Source organism: Mirounga leonina, unplaced genomic scaffold (assembly GCF_011800145.1).
Source record: "Mirounga leonina isolate KUSES-001 unplaced genomic scaffold, KU_Mleo_1.0 Mir_173, whole genome shotgun sequence".
Classification (NCBI taxonomy): domain Eukaryota; kingdom Metazoa; phylum Chordata; class Mammalia; order Carnivora; family Phocidae; genus Mirounga; species Mirounga leonina.
The window spans coordinates 33117817-33129702 of record NW_023270447.1 but is presented as its reverse complement, the minus strand read 5'-3'; the positions used below and the strand labels follow the sequence as shown (position 1 = coordinate 33129702).

Sequence of the window (11886 nt, the reverse complement as noted above, 5' to 3'; positions counted from 1 at the left end):
ACCAATGTGGCCTAAAGTAGGAAGGACAGCAGATGTTTCAATGCCTCTTCCCTGAAATTTAGCATACGGCTCAGCTTCAGAACCTTAAAAGAATAACAAATCTGAAATAATTCATGGCAGTGGAATTACTGATATTTAAACAGATGTCACTTTTTTTTTTAGCAAATGGAAATTGAGGTACAGATGGTGAGGGCTGGTATGTTTTAGAGTAGCCATTATGGATTAAAAATCTACATTTGTTAAATACCACAAAATATATAATGATGTCCATATTTTTCCCTAACTGAAATGGAGAAAAGCTTACTTCAGTCTCTCGGCTCCTTGTTACCTAGAGAGATGTAGAGTATTTTTCAGGGTACCTTGTTCCATTCATTTTTCATGAAATACAGGAGGAATGCCTCCGCTTCTGGGTATGGGAGTATTAATTGTCATATTAGAAAATATCTGTTATAAAGAAAATGTAAATACTTTACCTCCATATCTAGAACCTTATGGAAAATAGCCTGAGCTAGGCAATCCCGGATATATTTTTGGTGATCCCTCTTCATGATATTTAGCTTGTATTCTTTTTCAGAAAGTATTCTTCCACTTCTTGTGATCTGTCATGAATAAATAAAACATACATGGAAATACAAATCAGAAAATGTATTGTTCGTTATCAAAAAGGGAGAGAGAGAGCGACAGAGAGACACAGAGAGAGTAGCGCTATCTTCTAAGCATGAGAGAGTCCACTACTATGGCTGATAAATGTTCACTTTTAATGAATATTTCATAAGGAAAAAAAATCAGTCCCATATACCCATCATTGAGAAAACACACACAGGTGGTGCACTTGACGTTTAAAACAAGGTTTTCATTAGAGTCACAATGTCTCCTTGATGGAACCCAGGTGTTCCTTTCATTTCTTTTTTTTTGAACACATTTGGGAAGAGGAGGTAGGGTGTTACCTTGAAACAATGAATAGGAGCAGTGATCACAAGACTGATGATCTTACAGGAAATAACTCTGAGGGGCAAAACATGTAAGCTACAGAGGTGCTCATCAGTTTGTCTTAAAAGTAATTGGTTTCATTAATTTATTTCACACTGCTTTTTCTCCTTCCACTCTCCAACCCAGAATGTAATTTAATTTGTCCTGATTCAGATTTTTTTTAGATTATGCAGTGCTGCAGATATAAAATATTCCAGACTGATTTCAATTGGTATCATTGAAAATGCCAGGAGTGGTAGTTTCTGTTTTTTATTTACTTGTTTTTCTTTTCTCTTACTCCTTCCTAAGGGCATATTTGTTGTATTTTTCTGTATTTTCTGTAAACAGAGGGTGCTATCCTTCTTGGATTGTTCATCTTCTTCCTTTCCACTTAATTATGCCCTGCTCCTTCAGGTCTGATCCAAGCCCACATATTTCTTGATTTTGATAACTAATTTTATAACACTGTTGTGGCAATGTATTGGAGCTCAGAGACCAAGGAGAGTTGTGTTACAAGTGACTGGATACAGATGATATTTTTATATATATATCTTTTTTTTCCCCCAACGGAAGAAAGGGGTATGCTTCTAGAAAGTGTTTCCAATCACAAATAACTCAGTTACAGTCTTTGAAATGTGTTGTCCATGGGATATCATGCCATTTGTTTCCAACAGAGAAAAAATGTTGAGAGCATCCTGTACTGTGACCCCCTCCCCAGTTAACAGGTGTCATTGTCCTCTCCCCTCTGGGAGATCGGATCTCCCCAACTAGACTGGAAGCTCCTACAGGGCAGGAGTTCTTAAACTTGAGCCTGCACCAGAATCAGAAAACAAGTTGAAAAAAAAAAACAGATTGGTGGGCCACGCCCCACAGCTTCTGACTCAATAGGTCTGGGGTGAGGCTCTAAAATTTGCATTTTCTAACAAGTTCCCAAATGATGCTGAACACTGCTGAGTCAGGAACTGTATTTGAACCACCGTTCTAGAGAAATCTTCCTTATGTGAGTTGTCATGCACATAACCAATGTCCAATAAATGCTTGTTAATGATGTTGATGAGTAAATACAAAGTCCTTCCCATTTATACATAAAGCTCGCAAGACTGTTATCCAAAGAAGTAATGTTAATAGTCACCACAATAATTGCAACAAGCATTTATTACACATCTCTTATTGCCACAACAATCCTGAGGGCTGGGTATCATTGTCTTCATTTTACAACTAAGGAACTGGAGCTGAGAAAGTGAAGTACATGAATTGCTCAAGAGTCTACGACTTGTAAATGGTAGACCCAGGTTTCAGCCAGGTCTGTCTGATAACAAAGCCCCAGGAGACAAAAAGCAAGCTCTCTTGAGATCTACCCAACCAGAGTGCCAAGCACATAAACAACAATTAGAAACGCAATGCATAATCCTTTCAACACCATGGCAACAATAGTTAAGGAAATCCACTGTGTTTTAAGAAGGTAAACAGCTAAAATCGTTACTTACACTTTCTGTAACCACGCCCATTTCTTTCAATGGACAACTATAGTATTTTTAAAAGGTTTTCACATTAAATACATTTAGAAAAATGGAAATCCTGTGGAAATGAGAGTTTTAGAGCTAAGGAAAGACACTCATGTTACCAATAAACAATCTGGGAAATGAAACAGGTTTTTAAAATTCAAGGGGAAATTTTGAACTGTTCATGTCTTGCACACCATATTCTGTGATTATTAAAAATAGTATTTTTTCCTGAAGACAGTAAAGTCTTCTCTATGCTTAATCCCTAACAGTTCCTTGTTCATACGATGTGTTCAATAAATATGTGTTGAATAAATGAATGAATAAACAAGTAAAATATGCTATTGGAAGCTCTAGGGTTTTTTCTCAATAATTTATAAGTAGCCTTAGTGGTCACTGTGACCTCTCTTCCTACCTTTTGAAACACAGCTTCAAAAAGATAAATCAGAGCTCTGGAAAAGTAGTAATTTTTCTAAAATGAGGGGGAGGGGGGTGATGTCCCTGATTAGCTCAAAGAGAAAACCAGAAAAGGGAGCGAGAACTACTGGATTTAACGAAACAAGAGGGCAGGTGGGAAGGAAACCAAATCTTACCAGCCCTGATCTTAAGAGATGCCGCCTTATCCTTGTGTTGTTAAAATATCCAGTCAGGTGTTTGTCGGTAAGACTATTATATGCTGCAAGCAATCTGGAAGAGAAAAATGAAACCATTTACGTTTTTATGAAGTGCTGCCTGATAGCCAAGGTGATTCTTGACTCTCTCATCCCCAAACTGTGCATAATCATTCACTCCTCCAGATCAGTAAACAGGTATTGAGCACTTACTGTTTTCCAGGTTTTAAGATAAGAACTGGGAGACAGTCCTGACATTGTTTATTTTGCAGACAAGTATGGAAATCAGACATGAACAATTAAATTGGGTGTGAAAAATCCAACAATAGAAATAGCAAAACTCCTGGGGACACAGAGAAGGAGACTACCAACTCCGGCTGTCAGGAAAGTCTTCTCAGAGGAAGCCTGATGGGAAATTTGGGCTCTTCAGCCTCCTGTTTCACGCTAAATTCCAGCAGCAAACTTACACGCACTTCCTCAACATATTCTTTCATGTCTTCAGAACACAACACACGGTCCCTCTACTGCCAAGGCCTCTCTCTGACCCTTAGCTAGTGGATACGACCCGTGATCCACAATCATCTCTTCTCCCAGCAAACTTTCCCCAGGGCAAACTGGATGCTCTGTGTTACCTTCCACTCCCCCACCCTAAAACCTTGAGTTACTTACATTACATGTCACATAAGATTGGAAGGCCAGGATCTTGTGTTATTCTTAGTATCCCTATGGAATTATTTATTGTGTACCCAAATAATGATGTGTTCTATAGGGGAAAACACAATTTTGTTTGGGACTCATTCTTGCTGGTATAAACTTCTAAGTTTAAGCTCAGCAGCTTAGAAGTCTTAACTTCCATATATATATCTCCACACAATTCATGAATTCCACATCCAGAACTCCCCACCCTCCCCGCCAAAATTCATAGATTACTGTTGATTTTTAGGGTCTTTTATTTTAAGAGTTAAAAGAAAACAAATCGGTTCCTTGAGTACATCTTATACCTTGGTAAGTGGTCAATCTGAGTCTATAAATCAAAATTTGAAGCTATTTTTTTCTAAGTTTTAACTTACCCTCCACTGCTTATTATTACCTTACAAATGCATATGCACATTTACATGTATGTATACAGTTAGGCACGTAAGTTCATCCATATACATAAATGTGAGTGTAGATACATGCATATGTATATATAGAGAGATGAAGAGAGAGACAGAGACAGGTAGAGAGAAAGAGGCAAAGAGGGAGAATTCACAAGCCTAAACACAGCCCTAAAATAAGGCTATCTTAAAAAAAAATGTATACCTTATTACCTGCAACAAAGATTTACAATCTGTACATATTACGAGCAGTTGATCCTTAACTTATTTGGAGGCCAGAGCAGGGACTCATATGATACAGTCAAGTAAATGTCATTAGTGACAATTTTATTTAGCTGCCTTAATTACATGGAGATGGTATCGGTGACCTTTTCCTGTCTCTTTTCTCCTTAACGCCCATCTAGGAAAGTTATATGCTGTCAAATGGTAAGGAAAGTTTAATTTTGTCCACAGAAGACACTGAAAGCAGTTACAAAGCCCAGAAGCCAAGATGCCACATGAGAAGCCATTATTTCACGGGGTTTATGTAAAAAGACAACCCAAGGGCTTCAGTAATGCACATACGAAACCAGCCCCAGATAATGCTTTGAAACCATCTTTTAAATGAACTGTCTTGGTGTCCTATAGTTCATCAAAGGTTTCCTGTCTCCAAAAGGTCAACACTGTATCCCTTACCCTTTCTGAATCTCAGAATATCTTTTCAGCAACTCATTTCAGAAAGGTGAGCAGGTGTCTCTCGGTCCTAACAATCATGATTCCACAGTTCACAGATTCTTAAGATAAATCATTAGACAGATATCATCTATAGTCTTTTGTCTGTTTTTCAGGCTCAAGTTTTAAAAAAAATCAATAGTTTTGGAATAGCTGTGAGTGCTAAAACCCTGATTAAATGAAATAGGGTCAAAAAGTTAGGGTAACATTAACTTCCCTACTGGCTGAAAATAATCCCCTTATTTCATTCAGAATTCGTAACTTTTTCAATATTTAGGTCCTAAGAATAATGCTTAGCCAGTTTTGGCACCACCTCATCCGAATTCTGCTCCCCCAGGCTCGTACTAAATGAGTATGTGTCCACAATGTCCATGAAGTACCTACAGTCTTACCGAAAGGTCCGGTGGAGTTGAAACCTTTAAACACATCAGCTTTCTCACCTTTCCCTGTTTAGGAAAGATTGAGAGTCCCTGGTTGGGATGCTATTTGTAAAGCAATTCCTTCCTTGATATCATATACCTGGCCTTGGTAGAAATGCTGAAAAATAACTAGCTGGGTCCATCCGGGGTCAGTAATTTCTTTTTCAGCAGTGCCTAATTTTTTTAACTGAAACTTTAGATTAACAAACTGTTTGATAACAAGAAATTGTACTAGAGTAAGTTATATACAGAATTAGTAAAACTGTTGTTATGGAGTGAATGTTTGCTTCCCCCTAAAATTCATATGTTAAAATCCTACCCCCCAATGTGATGGTATTAGGAGGTGGGGGCTTCGGAAGGTGATAGGGTCAGAGGGAGGAGCCCTCATGAATGAGATTAGTGCCCTTATAAAAGAGACCCCAGAGAGCTCCCTTGACCCTTTCACCATAGGAGGATATAGCTAGAAAACAGCCATGTATGAACCAGGAAGCGGCTCTCAAGACACTGAATCTGCTGGCACCTTGATATCGGACTTCCCATCCTCCAGAACTGTGAGAAATAAATTTCTGTTGTTTAAGCCACCCCGTCAATGGTATTCTGTTACAGGAGCCTGATGGGACTACATTAGCAGTCAGTGCAAACATTTCTATTGTATACATATAAATGTCACCCTCGTTCTGACCATGAGGCCTCCTCCACAGGGAGATAGTAGTAATCGTGGGTCTCAGCCACAACCGTAGTCTGTCTGATGCTCTCTGTTCTGCTTCTCTTCCTGTGTGCTTGGTATGGGTTGGTAGCCTCCCTTTGCACTTGCTCAATTATAAGAGCTTTACTGACCCGGCCACAAATTTAGATTAGTAGAGCTTTTCTGATGTTTCTGCCTTTGTCCTCTCCATTCACTGCCACTGTTTCCCCAACACACACACCCTTTTCTTTTCTTTCTTGCACTCAGCAGAGCCCTGGGCCAGATGAGGTCACCTCACCTGAACTTGATGATTGTGTTGCACCTGCAGCACTCCACTCCCTTTGTAAGTCACTCTGCATCTCTGGTCAAAGCTGGACTTCTGGTCCTCCTACCCAGTCCCATGATCCTCCCCTGCTGCGGTCCCTAGGATCAACAACTGCACTGATCACAGCAATTACCAGGCCACTGTGACCCTATCATTCAAAGGCCATGCTGTTCACACCAAGTCCCACAGCTAAATGCCAAAACAGGCCTAACTCATTGGCTTCATTATCTGATGGACAAGACTACTTACCAACCCTCTGGCCACTGGGTGGAGAACAACCCACTATCTGGCTCAATGCACCAGGGAAGAGAGCCCCCCCAGGAAACAAAGCAATGATGGGTCCTGTTTCCTCCACTGTGATACACACCCACATTCCTGCAGTGCGGAGGGACTGGAGGAGCAGGCTGCTGAGTCCCTGGGAGTGCTGCCTTCCCAGCTGCAGTCCTTCAACACTTAACCCTCAGACCCCTGCCTCCCACTGTGTAGAATATCTAAATGGGGCTCTGAAGTAATAAAGTCGGTGATTCCTATCAATCCCTCCATCTGCCCCCAAAGAGAATCTATCCCATAAAAACCCCATCTGAAAAGACAAGCACTATAATATTATTAATCACAAGCATTTACTGAGCACTGACTCCTTTCAGGGCATTCTGTAAGATGCTGGGGATTCAGAGAGGGCACAGACACTGAACCCACAGAGTTCCCAATCTAGTGTACATACAGTGTGTGTGTGTGTGTGTGTGTGAGAGAGCATGTGGGCATACTTCATTTCTTCCTGTGTCATAGGCTGATTCATTCACAAATAGATAATGAGTGTTTTAAGTGTCTCCATGTCAGATACTGTGCTGTAAGCTGGGCAAGAAGTATATTATCCCCATCCCATTAGCAGATTACAAAGCACCTCCACATACACAGTCTCATTTGATTTTTTTTAGGCCCCTGGAATGAAAGCTATTACAGCTCTTCCATCTTCCTAAAATGGAAAAGCTCTAAAACAAGATTATCATTTAATGTGAGGCAGTCATAGAAAAGCCTGATTAAGGTAACACTTCATGATCACAGTGATAGAAGAATTTCTTCTGGCCTCAGCATTCTTGAACCTAACCCCTCTCCCAGAACTGCCCGTCCCCACACTGTCTACCCTTGGTGGGAGAGAGGGATGTAGTGGTTAAGACTCCAGCTGCAGTTCAATCCTGGCTTCAGCATTACTGGCTCCATATCTGAGAGCAAGTGACTTAACTATACCTCGATTGTTCTACCTTCCACAAAACATTAGAACGTGAATACAACGCGGCCAAGTTCTTTGCCACTTTATAACAAGGATCGCTTTTCCTCCAGTTTCCAATAACTTGTTTCTCATTTCCATCTCAGACCTCATCGGAATGGCCTTCACCATCCGTATTTCTACCAATGTTCTGTCCATGATTATTTATGTGTTCTCTAAGACGAAGGAAGCTTTCTCTCCAGCTCCCTTTTCTTTTTTGAGCTCTCACCAGAATCACAGGAAAATCCCTTCACAAGAAAATATTTGCAAACCGTATGTCTGATATGGGGTTAATATCCAAAGTATATAAGGAACTCATACAACTCAATAGCAAACAATAATAACAATAACAATAATCCAATTAAAAATGAGCAGACCTGAATATACTTTTTTTTTTCCCCAAAAGCATACAAATGGCCAACAGGTATGTGAAGGGACATTCAACTAATCATCAGGGAAATGAAAATCAAAACCACAACGAGGTATCACCTCACATCTGTTAAGATGGCTATTCTCAAAAAGGTAAGAGGAAGTATTGGTGAGAATGTGGAGAAGAGGGATCTCTTGTGTGCTATGGGTGGGAGTGTAAATTGGTGCAGCCACTATGGAAAACAATATGGAGGTTTCTCAAAAAACTAAAAATAGAATTCCAGCAATCCCACTTCTGGAAATACATCCAAAAGAAATGAAATCATGATCTTGAAGAGATATGTGCAGCCGCATGTTCACTGCAGCATTATTCATAATAGCCAAGCCACGGAAACAATCTGTGTCCATCAATGGATAAATGGATAAAGAAAATGTGGTGAATATATATGCAATGGAATATTATTCAGCATGAAAGAAAGGAAATCCTGCCAATTGCAATAACATGGATAGATTTTAGGGCATTATACTAAGTTAAATAAGTCAGAAGAAAGACAAATACCAGGCAATCTCACTTTTATGTGGATTTTTTTTTTTTAATGAACTAATAGAAATACTGAATGATGGTTGCCAGGGATTGAAGGCAGGAGAAATGAAGAAATGTTGGTGACAGGGTACAAATTTCCAGTTACAAGATGAGTAAGTTCTGCAGACCTAATATACAGCATGGTGACTATAGTTAACAATGTTGTATTATATACTTGGAAGTTGCTAAGACATTAGATCTTTAAAAAAAAAGCAATTATGTGAGGTGATGAATGTGTTAAGGAACCTTATTGTGGTAATCATTTTGCAATATAAACATACATCAAATCATCACATCGTACACCTTAAACTTACACAATGCTATATGCCAATTCTAGCTCAATAAAGCTGGAAAAAAGCTTTTGGACCTCAAAACTTTTCCAGTCACTACCCCATTACCAGGTCCAAATCCGCTTCCACGTTTTTACGTATTTGCTATAGCAGCATTCCACGTCTCGGTACCAATTTCTATCTTCGTCTGTTGAGGCTCTGTCACCAAATGGACTGAGTGGCTTAAACAACAGCTACTTATTTCTCGCAGTTCTGGGGGCTGGAAGTCTGAGGTGGACGTGCTGGCACGGTCAAGGCTCTGGGTGAGGCCCTCTTCCTGGCTGATGAATACCCATCTTTTCTTTGTATTCTCACGTGGCACAGAGCAGACAGAAAGGCAAGCTCTCTTTCATCTCTTCTTGTAAGGGCACCGATCCCATCATGAGGACTCCATCCTCATCACCTATCTCCCAAAAGCACCAGCTCCAAATATCATTGTACTGGGGACTGTGGTTTCAACATATGAATCTAAGGAGGACACAGGCATGTGGTCCGTAACGGAAGGCATACTTGTGTCCATTTTGTGGATAAGGAAAACGAGCCTTAGTTTAAGTCACTTGCTAAAGATCACACAACCCAAAACTTGTTCCTGATAATATTTGCCAAATCACAGTGAAACACCACTCACCAGGGCTTGCTAAGGTGGGGACCAGGATGCTAAGTATGATGTCAGAAAAATAAGAATCATGAAATATTCACAGGAAAATCTAATTCCATAAATTCCCCAATACAGAAATAGAAAAAATTTAAATGAAAATACTTGTAGACAAAATTAACAAATACATACTTCCATTTGTAATTAGCCATTTCATTAGCATAAAAACAATACTCTGAAATCTTTAAATTATCTTTTTTTTTAAAGATTTTATTTATTTATTCATGAGAGACAGAGAGAGAGAGAGAGACAGAGGCAGAGGGAGAAGCAGGCTCCCCGCAGAGCAGGGAGCCCGATGCGGGACTCGATCCCAGGACCCTGGGATCATGACCTGAGCCGAAGGCAGACGCTTAACCGACTGAGCCACCCAGGCGTCCCTCTTTAAATTATCTTATTCTCTAATACATATTTCTGCAATCTGCTTTATGATACAAATTTCCTCAGCAAACTTGTTCAGAGAGAACATAAAGAATAATTTTGACACAGCCAGTTTTATTTAGATCAAATTGTGACTTTGCCCGTCTGAATTAATGAAGCTTGCACTAGTTTATTATTGTTGCTGTACCAAAGTACCACACATTAGTACTTAACACAAATTTATTGTCTTATACTTCTGGAGGTCAGAAGTTCAAAATGTGTCTCACTAGACTAAATTCAAGGTGTCATCAGGGCTACATTCTTTCTGGAGACTCTAAGGAAGGATCTTTTCCACATTCTAGAGGTTCCCCCCATTTTATTTTAGGGCCAGCTGATTAGCAACCTTAATTCCATGTGCAAACTTAATTTCCCCCTGCCATGTAAATTAACATATTCACATGTTCTGAGGACTAAGACATGGACGGACTTCTTTGAGGGGCCATTATTCTGCCTATCACAAGGCTTTTCTTTTTTTTTTTTTTTTTTTAAGATTTTATTTATTTATTTGAGACAGAGAGAATGAGAGAGACAGAGAGCACATGAGAGGGGGAAGGGTCAGAGGGAGAAGCAGACTCCCTGCCGAGCAGGGAGCCCGATGCGGGACTCGATCCCAGGACTCCAGGATCATGACCTGAGCTGAAGGCAGTCGCTTAACCAACTGAGCCACCCAGGCGCCCACAAGGCTTTTCTTATATGCCAGATGCCAGGGAGCAGAAAGACTGGATGTTGAATGCTATGGTAGTAATATATATTGTCCAATGACCATGTTCAATCATGCCAGTGATCCTCACTTTCAAAAGGGACACTTCCCAGATGGAGGAAGGTAGTTCTTGACACCATACTAGGATATACAAAATAAATTGGATCCTAAGCTTTGACGTGAGCTCCTATGCCAAATGTGAGCAGTAAGACAAAAGAACAGGAGGTACACTGAGGAACCAATATATTCAAACAATAGATTTTTCTCATAAGGATAACAGAGAGAGAACTTTTTTTTTTTAAGATTTTATTTATTTATTTGACAGAGAGAGAGAGAGAGACAGCAAGAGAGGGAACACAAGCAGGGGGAGTGGGAGAGGGAGAAGCAGGCCTCCCGCCGAGCAGGGAGCCCGATGCGGGGCTTGATCCCAGAACCCCGGGACCATGACCCGAGCTGAAGGCAGACACTCAACGACTGAGCCACCCAGGCTCTCCGAGAGATAACTTCTTTAGGTGAATGTAATATGTGAAAAGACAGATTTGCCCACAGGATGTAATTGCATTCGTGTGAAACGTGACAATAACATGGATAGATTTTAGGGCATTATGCTAAGTTAAATAAGTCAGAAGAAAGACATACCATGCAATCTCACTTTTATGTGGATTTTTTTTTTTAAATGAACTAATAGAAATACTGAATGATGGTTGCCAGGGATTAATCAGCACTGAACATATTTCATTAAATTCAAATAATGATTATATGAAACACTAAGAAAGAAGAAGATTTTGCCAATACACCATAGCATGCCACTGATGTAAGCATGGATGAGTTTAGTAATGTTAAAATGTAAGAAAATCATCTTAGTATTGATGTAATAGGTTACTACGCATGCTTAATTACTGCCATACATAGATATATCTGGGGAAGAGGAAAGAATATGGCAGGTTCCCTACCATTAAAAGCCTCAGAATGAGGTTAGAGAGAAAGATTTTACACATAAAACAATTAGAAAGCATACAAAACTATATTTTAAAAGTAATAACTGTGGAGTGTTGGAGCAGGCTCCCATTGGCTCTAATGAAATAACTTAAAATTTTCAGAGTTTTGCAAGCCATTGTTAGCTTGAAATTGGCCATTGTGGGAGTATTTACACCACAGAAACTAACAAACACTATGAATCAGGGCTTTTTTTCTTTCTGGAAAGCCAGTTTACCAGCACACCACTAACTAATTTCAAAAGTAAGTAGCAA

At 39.8% G+C, this 11886-nt stretch overlaps 1 protein-coding gene across 1 annotated transcript in view; it reads right to left on the bottom strand.

The window, feature by feature from the left end:
• Positions 1 to 511: 511 nt before the first annotated feature.
• CRYZ (crystallin zeta) overlaps positions 512 to 11886 on the bottom strand; it is an 80609-nt gene continuing 69234 nt past the window's right edge. Inside the window, exons 9-10 of the transcript XR_004681639.1 lie at positions 3065 to 3158; positions 512 to 599 (exon numbers count right to left, since the gene is read on the bottom strand). The gene's annotated coding sequence lies outside the window, so the exon portion shown is untranslated. The remainder of the gene's footprint in view (positions 600 to 3064; positions 3159 to 11886) is intronic.